The sequence below is a fragment of the Passer montanus genome, unplaced genomic scaffold, assembly GCF_014805655.1.
Source record: "Passer montanus isolate IOZ18808 unplaced genomic scaffold, ASM1480565v1 scaffold27, whole genome shotgun sequence".
NCBI lineage: Eukaryota > Metazoa > Chordata > Aves > Passeriformes > Passeridae > Passer > Passer montanus.
Genome location: NW_024367372.1, coordinates 6,684,222 through 6,703,230, shown reverse-complemented (window position 1 = coordinate 6,703,230; position 19,009 = coordinate 6,684,222).

The window sequence follows — 19,009 nt, the reverse complement described above, 5'->3', positions numbered from 1 at the left end:
CACTGGCTGCATCATGGGCATTACATGGTACATGTACATGTGCACACACAGCTGAGTGGAACGTGGCTCTAGGGAGAGGATGTGGAGGTATAATCCAGATGTGGCAGTGCCACAGGCTGCAGCAGCACAGGGACACCCAGGTCAGCTTCCAGTTCCCTTGGCAGGAGAGCTGGACCCTGCTGAGATTCATGGTGCCCTCACAGTCAAGCTGGCTTCACTCAAGTGCAATTCTGGCCACACTACCTTTCAAACCCAGTCCATTTTGCGTTTTCTGAAGGCAGATTTTGGCCCTGCAGACCACAACAATCTGTCATGTCACTTACCACCAGCAGCACATAAACAGAATTGGAGTGCTAAATATTCCCATTGAGAAAATAGAGAAAGATGTGAATGCAAAAGAAAAAAAATAAAAACCTAATTAATTGCAGTACTTTCTTTCTGTCCCAGCTATTCAAAGTACTGTTTTCAATGCACATTGGTCTTTAACAGAATGCAGCTCCCCTCCCTACATAAGCAAAACACATATGACTTTTTAAAATCACTTACTTGTTTGCCTCAATTAAAAGTTTGTAGACTTTTTTTTTTTAAGTGCTGTCTTGCAAGTCAATTGTTTGCCTCAATTAAAAGTTTGTAGACTTTTTTTGTAAGTGCTGTCTTGCAAGTCAACAAAACACCTTATTTTTTAAAGTTCTGAAATATACCAAAAATTTTGGAACCACTGATTTCATTGGATTTAAATGTGCCTAATGTCTAACTTTCAATTACTTCTAAATTTTCTTGAAGAATTATTTTTTAAACTAATGGTTTTAATACTAGATACAGTGTAAGTGTGGTAAGATACATCATTAAATAGGGTGAACTGAAGATAGACCAGGCGCAAGCACAGTTAAAGTTGAAACAAGTTTTGATCCTTACTACTGTGTTAATAAATTAGACTTAGGGGACATACAAATTACATATTAGGAAGAAATTCTTTACTGTGAGGGTGGTGAGGCACTGGCACAGGCTGGCCAGAGAAGCTGTGGATACCCCATCCCTGGAAGTGTTCAGGGTCAGTTTGGATGGGATTTTGAGCAACCTGGTCTTGTGGAAGGTGTTGCTGCCCTTGACAGGGGGTGGAACTGCAGGGTCTCTAATGTCCCTTAAACCCAAACCTTTCTGTGATTCTACATGCCACATATATTTTTGCCTCAGTAGTTTAGTTTCAGGTGCTGCAGAATTTGTTGCAAAAACAAAGAGGGCTGGTGAATGACAAGATATGACCATCTATCTTTGAGCACCAGCTACTAAAACAGTTTAAGTTCTCTTGTAAGCTTTTCACACAAGTCAACATAACATCTTACCTCCCTCATTCAATTCTTTGGAACATTGCTGATGTTGTTGTGGGCACATTAACACCATGAGAGAATTGCTGAAGTGAGTTTAAGATATACCAAGCTTAATTTTAAGGGATGTTCATGTAAGATCAAGAATTCTCAATAGGATTTTTGAAACACGGTAATGTACAACATAGTTTCAGCCTGGTTCCACTTTATATTTTACATTCACTTTAATCAGAAATGAAAGCTAAGACTGAAAACAGGGGATAAAAAAATGTTCAGGAACCTAAAATGGCAGAAGTCTTCAAGGCTCTGTTTAATACTGAGAGACAATAGCTTACATTATGCAAAATTACATTGCTTAAGTCAAAGCTCGGTTTGCATTTTTAGGACCATAAAAAATCCCAGTGTGAAACCACAAACTTCTGTCTTTTCTTTTTTTTTTTCTTTCTTGTAACTTAAAAAATATCCAAGTGATTTAAACCATATTCTGTAAAAACAAGTTTCTCCCATTCCGAGACCTCGTGTGCCAAGTTTCAGCACACAGAAAATTTTTATAGGCTGAGATATTAACCTCTCAAAACAGGAGCATGTAATGGAAACTCTGTTAATCCCTTGACTATTGGGGCGTAATGAGGCATTAACCTACTAGCTCTCAGAAGTGAAAGGGTCCAGTTTCTGACCTCAGTTATAGCAATCCACATTGAGAGGAACTCCTTTATTTTCAAGTACTTTATGCTCTCTCAAAAAATTGTTTTCTTTTCCAAAACCACTGTTCCTGGGAGAGAAGCTCTACAAATAAGAAAACTCAGATTTATGAGTTATAGTGTGTTCCTGAAGGTAATTTAAAAGCTGTAGATAATTGTGATTACATAGTGCAGTTTTACAGAATCATACACACTTTGAGATTTTGTACTAGCTGTGTTTGCATGGGGTAACTGTCTCATTAGATTTGAGATATTTAATACTATAGAGAAAATCCTAAAACCACTGGAAAAAATATGAGTGTCTCATCTAATCTCTAACATTTTTCTATGGCATAACTTTTTGAATGAAATTCATTGCTAAAGAAAATATTTACCAGTCCATAATCTAATAATTTGCCATTAAAATACAAGATCCCTGCTTCTAATTTTTTTTTTCAGTCTAGACTCTGATTTCAGCACCACAAGAACATTTCAATGTAACAGGTCTTAAAGGTAAATAACTTCTAGAAACAGTCCAATGTGAAATATTATAGGATTTAAAACTTATTATGTGATTATCAACTCAGTGACACTAGATTGATGGGATCACTGTGGAATGTCAAATGTAAGAATAAAGGATAATTAATTCAATAAATGGTAATGTATTTAGCACACACAGACAATCACTAACACACTCTAGGGCAAAAGTTTAAATACTTGATATGTATGTCATACGTATGTCACATATTTATTCCTGAGCACAAGGTTACCCCTGTGCTGCAATCAGGAGATGTGACTCTGGCACAGACAGAGGTACCTGCTGTAGCCTCAGCTCAGCTCCCTCAGGTAGCAGGGAAGCAAAGACATGACAGCAGAGGCTTCAACCTCATGAGCAAGAGGCTGCTTCACCCAGCAGCAGTGAAGAGTCCTCAGAGAAGCTCACACCACCACATGGTGCAGTAAGAGTGGGTCTCATAGTGGAGCAGCTGAATTAGATATGGGACCTTCAGGGAGGTGAGGAATAAATGCCTGTCTTGTGTCCATCACTCACCAGGGAGCCTGCATCTGCCCGAGTCTTCAGAGGAACCAGATTCTTCCCTTGGTCATTCATTTCTGGAAAAAAAATTTAAAAGCAAGAATCGTCCTAACTATTAACTTGATGGGTAAGATGAATGACATCATAAAATGACCTTAAAGATTAGTTAGTTTGGTTCACTAGTTGTCACAAAAGACAACTTGTTCCAACCTCGCTTTGTACATCTTGCACCCACAAGGGCATAATCTTGAAGGGTTCTGGCTTTTTTGGAAACATTCAGAGCCTTATAGTTCTAAAAATATAGAATTACTTAGTATGTTGTATTTGTACAGAGTATATAATATTGTAGTGTACAGGAATATTATCGTATTGCTGTATACTGTAGTGTTGTATAGGATGTTTTATTACATATGACACCTACTGCTTCTTTATAACACACATTTCAAACAACTATCTTAGAGAAAGGAGACAGACATTCTCTGTTTCAAACTTTTTTTAACATTTTCTCACATGCATAAAAAGTCTTTAGAGAAATACATCAAAACCAACTCTTTTCTGCAAACAATATTGGTTTTGTGAATCAGACATTTCTGATTAAACAGTGTTCATTAAAATAAAACTCTTAGCAAGTCACAATGCTAACCTAAAAATCCTTTCAGTCCAATGACACTGTAATGCTCTGTGAGGAATTTGGACACTGGATCTTTCATTATTTTTACTAAGAATAATGGCAGGCAATCTCTACAATGAATTCCATTTCAAAGTATGTTGATATAAACATGCAACTTCAGTAACAACTTGAAACCAGACATTTAAGCAAATGAATAATTTATGTTTGTGGACAGGAAAAATACTCAAAAAAAAAAAAAAAAGCCCACCAAAATTTTGAACAAAAAAAAAGCTTTTGAACATTTACTGCCTTTCCCACTTTGCCTTCCAGAGTAACACTGACCATCTCAGGTATGAGTTATGCACTAAGAATTATGGGATCACAGAATCACAGAATTATGTTGGAAAATACTTTTAAGATTATTGATTTTAATTGTTAACCTGGCACTGCCAAGTTCACCACCAAAACCTGTCCCTAAGGGCTGCATCTCCATGCCCTTTAAATACCTCCAGGGATGGTGCCTCAACCACTTAGCTCCCTGGGCAGCCTGTTCCAGTGCCTGACCATTGTTTCAGTGAATTCTTTTTTTTTCTAATATCCAATCTAAACCTCCTCTGGTGCAATTTGAGTCTGTTTTCTCTCCTTGTATCACTTGTTGCTCATGAGAAGAGAATGACCCCCTTGCTACATCCTCCTTTCAGGTATTTGTAGAGAGTGAGAAGGTCCCCCCTTAACCTCCTTTTCCTCAGACTATCTACTCCCAGCTCCCTCAGCCACTCCTCATAAGACTTCTGCTCCAGACCCTTCATCAGTTTTGTTGCTTTTTTTGGACCATGTTCAGACCTACAAAGATGTCAGTTTTGCTGAGCTTTTGCTGCAATTTTACTACAGGTAGCTGTATACTAAACAAAGGTATGAAGCTAGTTGAGAGCTCTATGAGTTCTGTTTTAGAATTTAGCTCTCCAAATTCAATTTTGTACCCCTAAATCCTGCAAAGTCCTTTCTCTGTGACCAAAGAGCATTGCAGCATACCAGGGGAATTTGTCATCTAATTCTCGCAGCAAGCCTCCAAACCCACACTCCCACTTCCCTTCCATGGAAAAAAGGCTGTTGGATGAAGGATGGTACATGCCAGGATTTGATCCTGTAACAAAGACATGATATGACAGCAGAGTGGGAAAGTTCTCAGTGTGTGCACGTTTTGAATGCGTGTGAGCCTGAGGCTCAAACCCCGGAGACAGCCTTAAAGAGGGGTCACATCATGCCAGCTCTCAGGGGAAAAGCCTGTTTCCCAGTATTTTTATGTAGCAGCTGGTACGTTTGGGGCACTACTGTAAAATAAATAATAATCTTTCGTAAACTGAGGCTGACACCCTGCTCCAAGCTCAAACTATTAAGCACTTTGCTTTGCTTTTGCCTCAGAGGCAAAAATAAAGAGTGACATATCCCACATGGCTAAAATTCTTCAGCCTTTCTCTCTGTCACATAAACATTATTAAAAACATGTAAACTTGGGGGTTTTTTGCTGCTGTTGTTTTGGTATTCACATTGTTATTTTGTTTGTTTCCTTATTCTACTCCAACCCATTGTTTTCACTATTACCCATGCTACGAACAATAACCGATGAAGCAGCAAAAGCCCTCTGCAATTGTTTGGGGAGCAGCAGTAGTCCTGCCGTGTTGCCTGGATTTCAGCCCAGAGTACCAGTTCAGCATGCAAGGCTACCAAAACCAGGCTGCAATAGCTCAGATAGCTGCCTCTCCCACCTAGAAAGACTGGGGAAACTCGGTTAAAAAGCACCGTGTGCAGGGAAATTCCTAGTGCAAGTCCCCTCCAGCAGGAGCTCAGAGCTGAGCTGAAAGCAGCACGTGGATCCTGAGCATACTGTGCTCTTCCAGGACTTGTGCAGATGTATAGTACACAACTTTTGAAAGCACATACTTCTACAACTCTATAGCAAAGGTCAAAACATCCATTTTATTCTGGAAATTAACATTTCAATTAAAAAAAATTATTGTTCTTATTAATGTTGTTGCTACATCCAAATTTAAGCAGCAATAAAAAGACACCAGTTCCAAGTTCTAACTGCCTAAAGCATATCCCCAGAGACACTGAACAATCTTTAAAACTGTGACTTGGGCAGCCAGCTTTCTCCCAGTAATTATTTTCCATTATTTTACTCTGGGGTACGGCACATCAGCTTTCCAAAATCATTATCACACAAATACATTTTGCCATAAGCAGACAAGATCTTCACATTAAAATCTGCAGCCCATTTAATAGAAACATAAATATATTTACTGTAAAGTAACTTGCAAATCTTTGTTTTAAAAATTTCACAACCTTGAGAATGTTACTAATAAAATGCTCATGCTCATCGAAATATGATGGACTTAAAAGAAGGATAAAATTATTCAGACAATTTTTCTTATCCAGAGTGAGCAATACACTCTTTATTTCAGAAGGGTTTAAAAAAAGATATAAAGCACACAATAAAATTCAACATTTTAATTTAAATATCAAAATAAAGAAACAAATCTGTAAAACAAAACATTCCCTTTCTCTTGTTCTCTGAAGTAAGAAGCATCCACAGTGATGATATAAGAACCTGCAGAAAAAGATACATTGATTAGATTAGATAAGCATGAACAGCAACAGAGATCAGACTCGAAACCATCACGCGTATCAGCTATGGAGAGCTATTTTTATTATCTTTGATTTATACTCAGCAATGAGACTCAATTATGAGAAGCAGAAATATCAATTAAGTGGGAGAAAAGTTTTATTAATGGGACAATAATGTTTTTCTTGCTGCTTGAGTTGTCCGTTTGTTTCTAGCCAGACTAAAGCATCTTTGGATTTTACAGATAAATTAGGAGCTCTAAATTACTTTCCTCTGACAGTGAACTACACACTGTCAGAGGAGTGTGAGTTCTCAGTTGCCATCCTGAATCACCCCTTGCAGTGAATTTGCAGCTCTCACCCCAGGGCAGCTCACCCAGGTCTGCTGCATCCGTACATGGGAACACCAAGCTGGAAACCCCACCAAGAATTGTAGCCATAAATTTATTCTAGCTATAAAGAATGGAGCTTTGCAAGGTTTGGTTGGGTTTTTTGTGCTTTTTTTTCCAGTTTTACATCTTAGACAGCTTACACTTCAACTCTCAAAACAGATTTATCTTAATAAAGGCTTGTATTACTATTATTCACCTGTCATTACATGGCATTAGACAATTCAGTAGTATAGCCCAACTTTCAGAGTGAGGAACATTCCCATTTGCTTTCAAATGGGAATGGGAAGACAACATAAACAAAACATTACATTAACATATAGAAATGCGGCTTTATTTATTAATAAAAAAAAATTGCCAAGACTGCCACCTACACTTAAGAAACTTTTTTATGAAAACTCACTGGCATGAGTAAAAAGAAAAAAAAAAATCTATGGGCATGAAACAGTCTTCAGTCACAGTTTGATTGCCAGGCGATTGACAAAATAATTTGTACCCGTCGATTTTCATGAAGGAAATTTTTACAATGGATTTGCCAAGCAGATTTTTAATTTTAATCAGTAATGAAAAAATGACAACATGGATCACAACAAGACATCAGCCGTTAAATGGGCTTTCGCGATTGCTGTCAGGACGACTCCATTAGACAGCCATACCTTTGTGGGCATCAATCACGCTCTTCAAACTCTTGTACATCTTCGAGATTTAATTAGACATTTAAGTTCTTTACTAGCAATTTGCAAAACTGTCACTTACTAAAAGTGCAAGACACCAAAAAAAAAAAAATTTTTAAGAGTGAGAGCGAGATTTCTTTTGAGCCCTGAGAGAGTGTTTATCTGATTCCTGGGAGCAGTCTGAAAGCCAGCAGCTCCCTTGGCTGTGCCCATTGCCTTTGAAGGCTCCCGCGGACGGAGCCGGAGCGGGGCAGCGCCCGAGCCCGAGCCCGAGCGCGCCGCGCCGCAGCCGGGGAGCGCTGCCCGCGGACGGCGGCTCCGCTCGCTCGATGCCGCTGGCGCTCAGGTGCGGCAGAAAACACCCCTCAGCCTTCCGGGTAACTGCTGTGTCCGGCTGGGGAAAAGCCAGCGAATGCCTGAAATGGCGCCGTTTAGAAGCGTGTACAAAATCAGCCCCTCGTGCTGCTCACGGCGGAGGCGTCCTGCGGGACACTGAGCCTGCGGCTGCAGCCTGCCCAGCAAGACGTCCTTTCCCAAACTTCGGTGCCTCGGGGGAATTTTCATTACTGGGACGGGCTTTTCTGTTTGTTTAGAGATGCCAGGATATTTCTGAAACAAAAAGGGAACTTTTTCAGTGCTTTTTTAGTTTGTTAGGATGGGATCTTTGTCAGTATTTTGCCAAAGAGGTCTCCACAGATTTTGTGATGGAGAGTGATGGAGAAGTAAAAGCATCAGCTAAGAAAGTTTTAAGTTTTGGTAATTATCTTCTCCTTCAGATTCCCCAAAGCAAAAGCTGTACTCTCCTTTAAATGAACTTTGGCATACTACATAGCATTAGATCAATAAATATAAAAGGTGAATTGTGAAAATGCTGTTACTCATCAGTGAAAAATTTGCCCTAGGCAAAGATGTACACTGTGGAGTTATTTTCAGGCTAAAGTTGTTTTTTTGGTTTTTTGTTTTTTTAATGGGATTTTTTTCCTCTTTGGTGGTGAAACGAGGGGGAGTTATTTTCAGGCTAAAGTTGGGTTTTTTTGTTTTTTTGTTTTTTTAATGGGATTTTTTTTCCTCTTTGGTGGTGAAACGAGGAGGCAGGGAAGCTCAGTTTTCCTACAGATCCTCATCACAATGAGGGAGTGCATCAAACTTCAGCCATTTAGCACATAGAGCCTTTTATTAGTCACCGGTCTGAACTGATACAGGAACATTTTTGCATTTTGCAATTATGCCCTCACAAAGATTACCTGTTCTCACCTGCATAAACTCCTTGTTGCTTTACCGAGGGAGACAGATGACTCTGTGTCTTATTATTCAGGCAAAATTAGCTTCTTGCATTCCCAAGCAACCACAATCATTGTCATGGCAATTTTCATGACTCTCCTGGGTAAATATAGTACCCGTTCACATCAGTGAGAGGGTGAGCTGTGGCAGGGTGACAAGATGGAGGCAGTCATATATTTAGGAGCATTAGTCTGGTGAATGAGGAGTCAGCCCTGCACAGAGGAGGGCAGCCAGGGCAGAGCCACTGCTGGCTGAGCTTCAGCCCTTCACCCTGGTCTTCGTGTGCTGGGGCTGCAGAGAGCAGCAGTGAATGCAGGCTGGTGTGAGGCTCTCTCTCTCCCCCCTCCCCAAGCTTCATGAAGCACTCCTGCATCTGCAGCATCGCTGGGAACACCCAGCAGCAGAGGCAGGGTGACAGGCATCAGGAAAATCAAAGGAGACATCTGAGCTCAGGGGGAGGAAGTCAGGGAGTTTCTCAAAGTGCTCAAAGGGACATGCCGCCCACACCAGTCATCCTGGCCATAGGAGCAGCAAGCAAAGAGAGCAGGGAGGAGAAAAACAAGTCTTCTATCCCCCAGAAAATTAACTGGAAAGAAGGTGCCAGGAGATTCTGCTTTGCGCAGCCTTACCTTGCAGCTGGCACAAGCACATGCCTGGTAAGCAGGTACACATGGCAAATCAAGGAAAACCAAGAGTATGTTACCTGCAGTAACTTTGCAGTTTTGTGGTGCCCACCAGTTCTTCATGGTACTATTATCAAATCCCTTTGATTAATCATCAGTACCTCAGGACTTCTGAGCTGGAGAACACAGAGGTGGCATTTGCATCATGGACCTGCATTTGCACTGGCAAGCATTCAACCAGACCCACCACAGAAATAATCAGCAACATAGCAACAGAACACTATAGCACTTTTCATAGTCCATGAGCTTCCAAACTTCATAGCTAATTAACCTCTACATTGCAGCTATGAGTCAGGTGTCTGGTAATAGTATCGATATAAATGACTTTTCGAAAGAGATGCTGAGACTAACAAGAAACCTGATGCCAGAGACCAGTGCTTAAGTGCTAAACCCCAAAGTTTGACTCCATCTCACTGTCAGTATTATAAACTACCTTAAGAAGATGCAGGCTTTGTAAATAAATATGTGTACATATAAAGTCTTTTTCTCCCCCTTTTTAGACATACTTGCATAACGCTCACATATGTATTGTAAAATGCAGCATTCTTCACATTAAAACTCTGCTTGCTTCAAAAGCAGGGTCCTGTTTCAAAGGCTTTTTCCATTTTGGGGAGACAGGACTGAGAGGACAAGGAGTGGAAAGGCCTGGTGTGAGCAGCCAGAGGAGTGCTGCCCTGGGGCACGGCACAGCCATGGCCCTGCTGCCCATCTGCACTGGCCTGTGCTGAAAGCACACACTGCCAATGAATCAAGAATCACTTCCCAGCAGCAGCACTGGGATAATTAAACCACCCTAAGCCCTAATGCCTTCCAGCATTGCTACTTCAGGAGTGTGCTTGCTCCTCTCCCAGCACACTGCAGGCCCCTGCACAGTGTTTTGCTGACTAATATACCTTATGGTGGAAAAGACCAGTGAGGTCACCTAGTCCATCCTTCCCCTTGGCAGTACCTTACATTTCCTTATTCAAGTGCTGCTTAAAAAAGGCTTCCACTGACTCCATGGGTGGTTCACCTCTGTAAGGCTTAGACAAAGTCCATGGAATTTGGCCAGTAAAGCATGTTGATAAAAGGGTGCAGACAGCAAAGCCTTTCTCTTTGATGCCAGGCCAACAGGTTGCAATGCAGAGGCCCCAGGAGCACACCATGAATTAACCGTTTATCACTGGCCAGAGGCTTTGGAGAAGGGCTCCCACCTGCCACAACCATCCTGCTTCTGGCCCCACCTCAGCCCCACGAGCCACACAGGCAGTGAGCCGAGAGCCAGGGCAGCCTCCCCACCTTCCCAAAGTGATGAGCTGCCCAAGGCCCCTTCTTCCAGCATGCAGAATTCACTTCCAGCATGCAGTTTACTTTTGGCTCTTCAGAACCGTGCATTCTGTCTTACCCTGCAGCATGAGGCAGAAATCTCTTTCAATGCCCCATCTGAATGTATAAATTCCCCTCTATTTACAACCTGTCCTTCCAGCTTTGGAGACCTCAACATTTCCTATTTCTTCAATGTCCTACAGCAGATTAGTCCAGCCAGCAATAGGGGAGACCTGAAGGAAGAAAAGGGAATACCCTTTGCCAAAGATGCCCTTAAAACTTCATGATGTTGCATATAATCAAACTAAGAATCACTAATATCATTATACAAAAATATTTGTGGCTTTCCTAAAGGAAAGAAGAGTATGTTAACCTGGGGCCTAGGATAAAAGCTTGGTTTGTAAATTTCTCTCCTGGTTAGATATTTTTAGTTTATTGCAAGAAATCAGCTTGATCCAAAAGTAAGCTACTGAAATAAAAAACTGTCAGTCTGACCAAAAAAAAAAAAAAAAAAAAAAAAAAAAAAAAAAAAAATTATATCTTTTTTCCAGAGTATCTGACACAAAATTCACTGAAAATAACAGAATTTTTTTTTCACTGGTTTGGGAGGACTTCATTCATGCAAACCTTATCTCCTTGAAACAGTTAAGACTGATATTTTTACTGTTTTTATGCTAATTTTTTGTTCTTCTAAAATCAGGTTTGTAACTGGTGATTTAGTAACATTCTAGTCCTTTCTGTGCATTTTTCCATTTGCTTTACTAATGTGACAAAAATCTCATCCTTGGACTCTAGCAATTTTTAATAAATCTACATTAGCAGACGAGTTTTTTAATTCTGAGTAATAGATGTAAACTTAATATTAAAATATAAAAGGACTGTATGTAGGCCAATGTTTAGCCTCCACTAGATCAAGAAAAAGTAAAGTAATTCAATAAGTCTAAAATTTGCAGTTTGACATCAAGCCACACCGTAGGTTGCGAATTTTAACTTCTACACATGAAGTGGATTAAGGTGGCTCTAAATGCATTATTTTCTCAGCACATCTACAGATTAGACTTATTTCAGTGGAAGTCATGATCACATGAATGTTAATCCTGTGTAAACTGTTCCAAGACAAACCTTGTTTCATTTTGGATATTGGTGATAAGCTCAGCAGAGATGAGCTGAAATTTTATATTGGATGTATTGACGTATTTGGTTTTGTTAGTTAATTCAGCCTGTGAGAGAATGAGCAATAGTCACCCAACAGAATCCCACATCTCTAGATTAAAGTTACTTTTACAGTCAGTTAAGGCTGTCTGATTACTACCAGCTAATTTCTAATGAGGTTGGGCTGTAATTTGCAGGTTTGCCTCAAGTCCAACTTCCTCCATCCTCAAAGCCAAGTGTTACATCAAATAAACCTCAAAATTCCCACTTAATTTTGACTTCCACTTAACTCCTTGACTATCTGCCACTGCTCACGCCCATTCCCACAGCTATTATTTATACAAACACACAGACATACTTGCACTTCAGTAGTAGCATAAAGATCTTGTGCTGAAAAGGGTCTTTTTTGATGTAGAAAGGCTGCAGCAGAATTCATCCTCTCCCATAGGCTCTCCTGAAGTTACCATTCCTGTGAACCTCAAACCAGAAGAAAAAAAAGTAGAAATCATAACTTTGAAAAGGAATCCTTGAGGACTCTGCTAGAATTGCTAAAACTCCATGGCTTTGTGTTCAGGAAAACTCACATTATTAGGTTTCCTGAAGACTCTGACAATATGGGCAAAATATAGGTCCAGATCCTTGGCAGATGTTGAACAGCAGGGTTATGCTGATTTTCTAAGCCTCATCTGGCCCATTATGATTTCTGTGCAACTTTTTTTACATGTAAGTACCATTCATATCCAGGAGCATTCGGCATGTTTTCTTTTCTATATTCTTTTTTGCTGGTTATCTGACTCGCTACCAAAACAAATAAACTAAAATAACCCTACACACATGTCTATTGTATTGTATCCACAAAGGATTCTGTTATTACATATGCAGAAGCGGAACTTCTAGAAAATAAAACACGAAACAGTTTGAGTCTCTAAGGCCAATTACAACTACTCTGATTTAAAAGGATTATAGAGAAGCAGGCTCTGTGCAATAATTTCCAGTCTAATTACAATTTACAAAGAATCTTCATTGTTGTCAAAAATATTTAATGTGCCTTGGCATTTAGCAAATAATCTAATTCGTTGGTTGTTTTTTTTTTTTGGTCACACAACATGATCGCACACAATTCTCCAAGCTGTTTACAGTGAGCAAAATTATCCTTGCAGCTAGATGGCTAGATCCTTCTGAATTGGTAATCAAACATGATTGTGATTGCACTGAATTTTTAGTGCTGTCACAAGTGTATACTTACTAATCTCATGATGAGAATAGCTGCAAAATCCTAAGCTTTATGAATAAAATTCACCATAAGAGCGAGAGAGAGAGAGAATGACCAGTCTTTAGTAGGATTATTTGCTGTCTAATAGAGGTCAGAACCCCAATACAGTTTAACAATATAACAGGCATACACCTAAATGGATATGTCAGTTTTTACAGTATTAAATTATTTAGCAGTAATTACCCCAGCATGCGGATACTATAAATGTAGGTCTTATAAGTGTGAGAAAATAGTCTGCTTTGTTCATTCAAATTGATGGTTTGGAGGCCAGCTATAAAAGTACCAATGGTTGCCAGCATTCAATGTGGTGTGCAAGGAAGTGGATAGAGACTTTCCCTGATGAAGGAAATTTTAAAATAAAGCTAATTGCAAAGGTATGTAAAAAATAGGAAGTGGGGAGCTCTGTCTATTCATGGGACAGAAAAAGTGCAACTGAAGTACCACAATGGGATTGAAGAGACATTCCTCTTGTCAGCCAGACTCCTAATTTTGGCTCCAGAAGAGCCCATGCTGAGTAACAATCCATTCAATATTGGCTTTTCTGCTGAGGTTTCCAATACAGATGAGAGTTATTAAGACGAGTTTTAGAGGTAATAGGTTTGACAGGTTCGTAGAAAATAAAAATGCCATCTACTGTTATGTAATATTCAACCTTGATTCAGAGACTAACAAAGAGAAGCTCCATTGACCAGATGCCAGCACTAAGCCATCCATATTTCAAAGAATACACATGATGCAAGATTTGTATTTGCAGCAAGGTCCTTTGGATTCTTCATCAAACTCTAAAAGATAGAGGAGCTTCCTTCAGTATCTTCATGCTGGCATTTTAATTAATTAAATATAAGTCTGAATTACACAGTTATTAAAGAGGCATCTGCCTTATTTACTTTGACACTAGAGCTTCACCTTGAAGAATATGGGATGTACTTTGTCTTAACAAGATAAGCATTTTATGAGTTATTTCTCTTAAAAAGACAAACAGTGATATAATGTGAATTCAGCTGATTCAACAAGATCCTGTACATTTAAGTAATAGTGATAGTATTTCAACATTCATCTCTACTAACAGCAGAGCTAACAGCATTTAGGAAGAATTTCAAAATTCACATTGCTCAGCAATTATTCCAGGTTGTCATCAGATTCAGGAAAACAGTACTACATGATTTTATACTCAACAATGTTCACTAACATGAATCAGTCTTGTTATACGCTGTGATAAATTCCAGGTGTGAGAGCTAGGATTTCTATCCTTTGAAAAATGAGGGGAAAAGTAGCAATATTCTTTATTCAACTATCTGTAGGCAAATGGATGAAATTAGATACTTCACAGCAGACTCAGAAATAAAAAACCACAGTTTGGTAGTTTTGTCATATCAGAGAAACTCTTATCTGACTTATGATCATGATACTTGCATATATCACAAAACTTCTGCATACCAATTGTGCTGTGGATTCAAAATCATGCCAAAGAATCCTGTAACCCACACAGATCCAATCACTGGATGGAAATGGGGTACATTTACTCATTTTTAAAAAATAAATTATAAACACAAAACAGATAGCAGGCATTTTGTTGTTATAACAATTTGGCATCTTCTGAGAAAATGTATTTGCTTACTACCTATACACCTTCAAGCTGTCAAGTAATTAGACAATCACTGCCCTCTCCTCATATTACAAAGCTGATTAAAGTGGCAGAGGCCAGATGCCCAGCTCACTCTTAGATTCTTTAATTAGAGGGTCTCCTGAACCTCCAAACCACTTGAATGGAAAAAAAAGAGCAATTAACACATTTCCTGGGCTTCCTTCGTCCATCTGTCACTGCACAGGTTAAAAAAAAAAAAAAAAAAAAAAAGAGAGAGAGAGAGAGAGAGAAGAAAGAAAAGATGATAATGGATCCAGAGTCCAGAAAACACTGGACTCTGAGTGTGCTCCTCCAGCCAGTCCATCAAAAACATCCCACCCTTCCCCTGCCAAAGATGAAAAGCCTCTAGATTTTCCAATATGCTAAATGCACAAAACATCATCTAAGGGAGAAAAATCATGTGGTAGCTACACAGACGGGCACAACATGTCTTTAATCACCCCCATTTCCATCAGGCAAGAAAGCCTCACAAAGCTCGGTTGGTTAGATGCAAGGGCTTGACATGTGAGGGCATCCACTTCCCACCCCCATGCTGCCCCCCCAGCCATCCACAGTATCAAATGAGATCTGTTATCAGCCTTAGTTAGATCATAATGAAATAATTGAAGGACTCAGCTGAGGGTGACTGCAGTGTAGTGAGGTGAATTAATTTTCCTACCACAGCAGGGCATGTCAGATCTGGCCACGAGCAGGTCAAGCCATTATTTTTTGTGGGTGTGTGAAAGTGATTGACTGGATTTCTGCACTTTGGGAGGGTTTGTGGAAGAAAAACAAAGGTGCACCTCAGCCTTTAAGTGGCAGGCACAAAGGAAAGCAAAACAGTTCCTCAATTAACACAGAAAGAACATTTTCATTCAAGATATAAAAGAAACTTCATTCAACTTCAGAAATTTCATCCAGCATCTCTAAAATAGGCATTTCAATCCACTCCAGGGAAGATAATATTTATTTTTTTAGGGTTATAATAAGTTTATGGCTAAAATGTTAGCAATATGCAACTTCTAATGATCAATATCACAGCTCCCACTCTCGTAAATGGGGCCGCTGCACTGAAGATAAAACATTCAGCGTGACTCAGAGAGGTATTTTGGATCCAAGTGCTTTGAAACATTGTACTGAAGGCCAGACAGCACATTATGTGCTCAGTAAAGCTAAGCAAATGTCTATCATTTTTCCCCAGCTATTTAGGCTTACGGACAATTGTGATTTTCAAAATTTCCTGTGTTGTCATAGGCTAAAACAGAATTGCTGCTTTTGTGAAGTTTGCTGAAAGCAAACTGCTTTATATTTTAAAAGAGCTACTCATTTTAATCAGAATTCACATAAAACCTAGAAAGGCAAGCTGCCTTGCAATTCTGATTTTTCTCTTAAGCAGAAAGTACCTGAAAGTGAAATAAAATTTCCATGTTTTTCTCTGTATTTCCACTTCAAATTTTTAGATGGTGTTAGCTCAGTGTTTACATTCACTAGCAATAAAAAAGTGAAGTTCTACTACAGTAATATAGTACTGTAAATCTTTACTAAATAATTTTTAGTGGATTTGTTTTATTTTTTTAAATCAGTAGTACTGAAAGTAAAAAACAGCTTGAGTTGTACATTGTGTTGTACAGTTTTTCCAAGAATGGTGTTGTGAAAAAATCGTCTTACTGAAGCCATCCTTGGAATCTGCTTTGATTCATAGAAATCCCCTGTCAATTTCCATTGTGGCCATGTAGAGGAAACACAATGTCTTGCCTCAAGAAATGGAAAATGCTTGTTGAAAAAGTTTGCCAGTTCTTGCAAACTCTTAGTGATCATTCAAAAGATGAGTAGTTTGGAGTCCAGAGGAATCTCATACAGGAATTAAATTTGGTAATTGAACAGTAAAACAATATTTTAATGTAAAACACTCAAGGAGGAAGTGACTACTGAAAACAAAGATTCAGATCAGATAACTGCACTACAAATCATCTGTTTTACCCTCATTTTCTTCTGGAGTCTAGAGCTAATCAGGAACCGGGTGCTAGTTACCTCCTGTGTTTGGATTAAGGGGAAAGGCACATTTTAAGAGGTGACTTTGCTAATTCCTTTCTGTTTCACTTTTTTTCCATAGCATTTAGATAAGAAGATGAAGGAAGGGAGAACTACTCAGATTTCTCTTCTAAGAAATAAATGAGGTGAGAAAAAAAAATCTGCAAACATCTATATAAACCCCAAGCTGTGCTTTCTTAATTACAGAAGAGGCTGAAACACCCCTAAAATACCCTCAGCAATTATTCAACTATCTTTCTTTTTAGCAACTTTCCAGGTCCAGTCACCTCAGGGGCTCCAGTGCAACCTCCTGACAAACTGAGTGAGAATAAAGTGATTACTTAGCATCAAGAGAATACAAAACCTAATACTACTGTACCTCAGATGAAAAAAAAAATTAAAAATACATTCCTCATGAGATACTAATACTAGCTTATACCAATATCTGGACTGCAGCAGGAGGCCCTAAAATCTCTTCTTCAAAGAAAAGGAAGATGTTGCCGCATTTTTATTCCTCAGGCATGAAATCTTCATCACTAGAGACAGCATATATTAACAGCTCATGAGAAATTTTATGTCAAACCACTCTAAGGAAGTATTCTTTCTCTGTAGTGTCTTTATTTTCTGATTGTTTTATGTATATTTATCTACATATACATCAGTATGTGTGCATGCATATATGTATTTCTCTCCTATGTCTCCTTGCTGATGAGCCTATTGCTCTGTCTCAGTAAGCCCTGAGCTGTTACTCCCAGTCCCTCAAACACAGGAACCACTCTGCTGCTGAGTACAGTTTGGGAACAGAAGAAACCATCAAAATCTAGCTGCAGCCCTGATAGAACTCCATGGAAGATTTTGTAGACAGCTGTGGTAGCCAAGGGACAGGAAGAAAAGTCTTGAGTGGGGAGGAATGAAAAGAGTGCCAGCAGATGCCCATATTAAAGTATTTTCTGGGCCTCATGCATCAAATTTTCCCCAGGAAGCCCAAAACCACCTGAGGAAGCAGAAATTGGCCTTTTATTCATTCATTGTCCTGTCTTAAATATCTGTTTCAAACTATGTTCCTCTGCTGTTCCTCTGATCAGTTTCTTGCTGCCTCCTGTCCATGCTGCCCATGAGATGGAAACCTCTACCTCTGCAATCCGCTGACAAAGCACATACAAAAAAGCTGTTCTTCAGGGTACACACCTGTGCTTATCACACCACCTTTTCCCCTCCCTCCTCCCTCCCACTGCCATCCTCTGATGTCTCATACACAGAATTTTGTTGGCCTGAGACTGTAAGCCCCTCCAGGCAGAGACCTTGTTTTTTTGGTGTGTTTGTATGGTGCTGCTTCTCTCCCTGGAGTTCAGTCCTTCATTGCTCTTCCATTTCTTTAGCAATGCAGAGCTTTCCTCCCTCCCTGACACAAAATCCTACTTCAAAAATGCATTCAAACTGTTGTGGGTCTTGAATCTCCAGTAGGAGCAAGGCAGAGTGTTCTATAAATGGCATGAGCGTTGATTGGTAATACCATGTGTTAATTGGCAATATCTGCCTTCAGCAGGCTCCGCAATGTGTTATATCATATTGACTACTTACATACCCATGATAGTAGGTATTAACTGTTTGCAAGATAAATGTGTGCTCCTCTGAGGGAAGCATGTGAATTCAGTAGTTTTGTTTAATTAGCCTTTATGGCCTGTCAAAAGCTGGAAAGTGAAGAGAGCATCCATCGAATGTGACATGCTGTCAAAACCAGGCAAAGCAAGTATTGTCTCCCCCACTGTATAGTTCCTTCAGAAACATCCCCTTGAGATAATCATCTTAGCAGTATCAAACTCTTGGCAACCCTGACCCGATCCAGAGCTCACAAAAGGCAAAAGGAGTCTTCCCTAGCCTTCATTGATTTTCAAGTGCATCGCTGTTGCTCTTTTGAACTTAGGAGTTAGACAGGACCCAGTTCCTTCAGAACTGGCCCAGCTGAGTAGTGAGTGACAGAATTCAACAGTATTCTCTAGGCTATGGGGTGTTTGTTTGTTTGTTTGTTTGTTGCCAAACCAGAGGGGTCTTTCCCTGGCCATGGAGGCATTTTCTGTACCCATATTCTGTACCCACAATCTGCCATCCAGCACCACTTTTCTTTGCACTCCAGACCCTTGGTACTGCCCCTGCCACCCCAGCCCCACTCACTGCTGCTCCAATGGGCTTTGCTCAGCAACTGCAAACCCAATATCCCATCCCTTGTGTGCTACCAAGGAAATCCCCCTGCCTACATGCTCAGGTCTGACCTGACATGTGCTCTCTGAAATCCCTCCATTGTATCTTCTGTTTAAAGAGGCTCA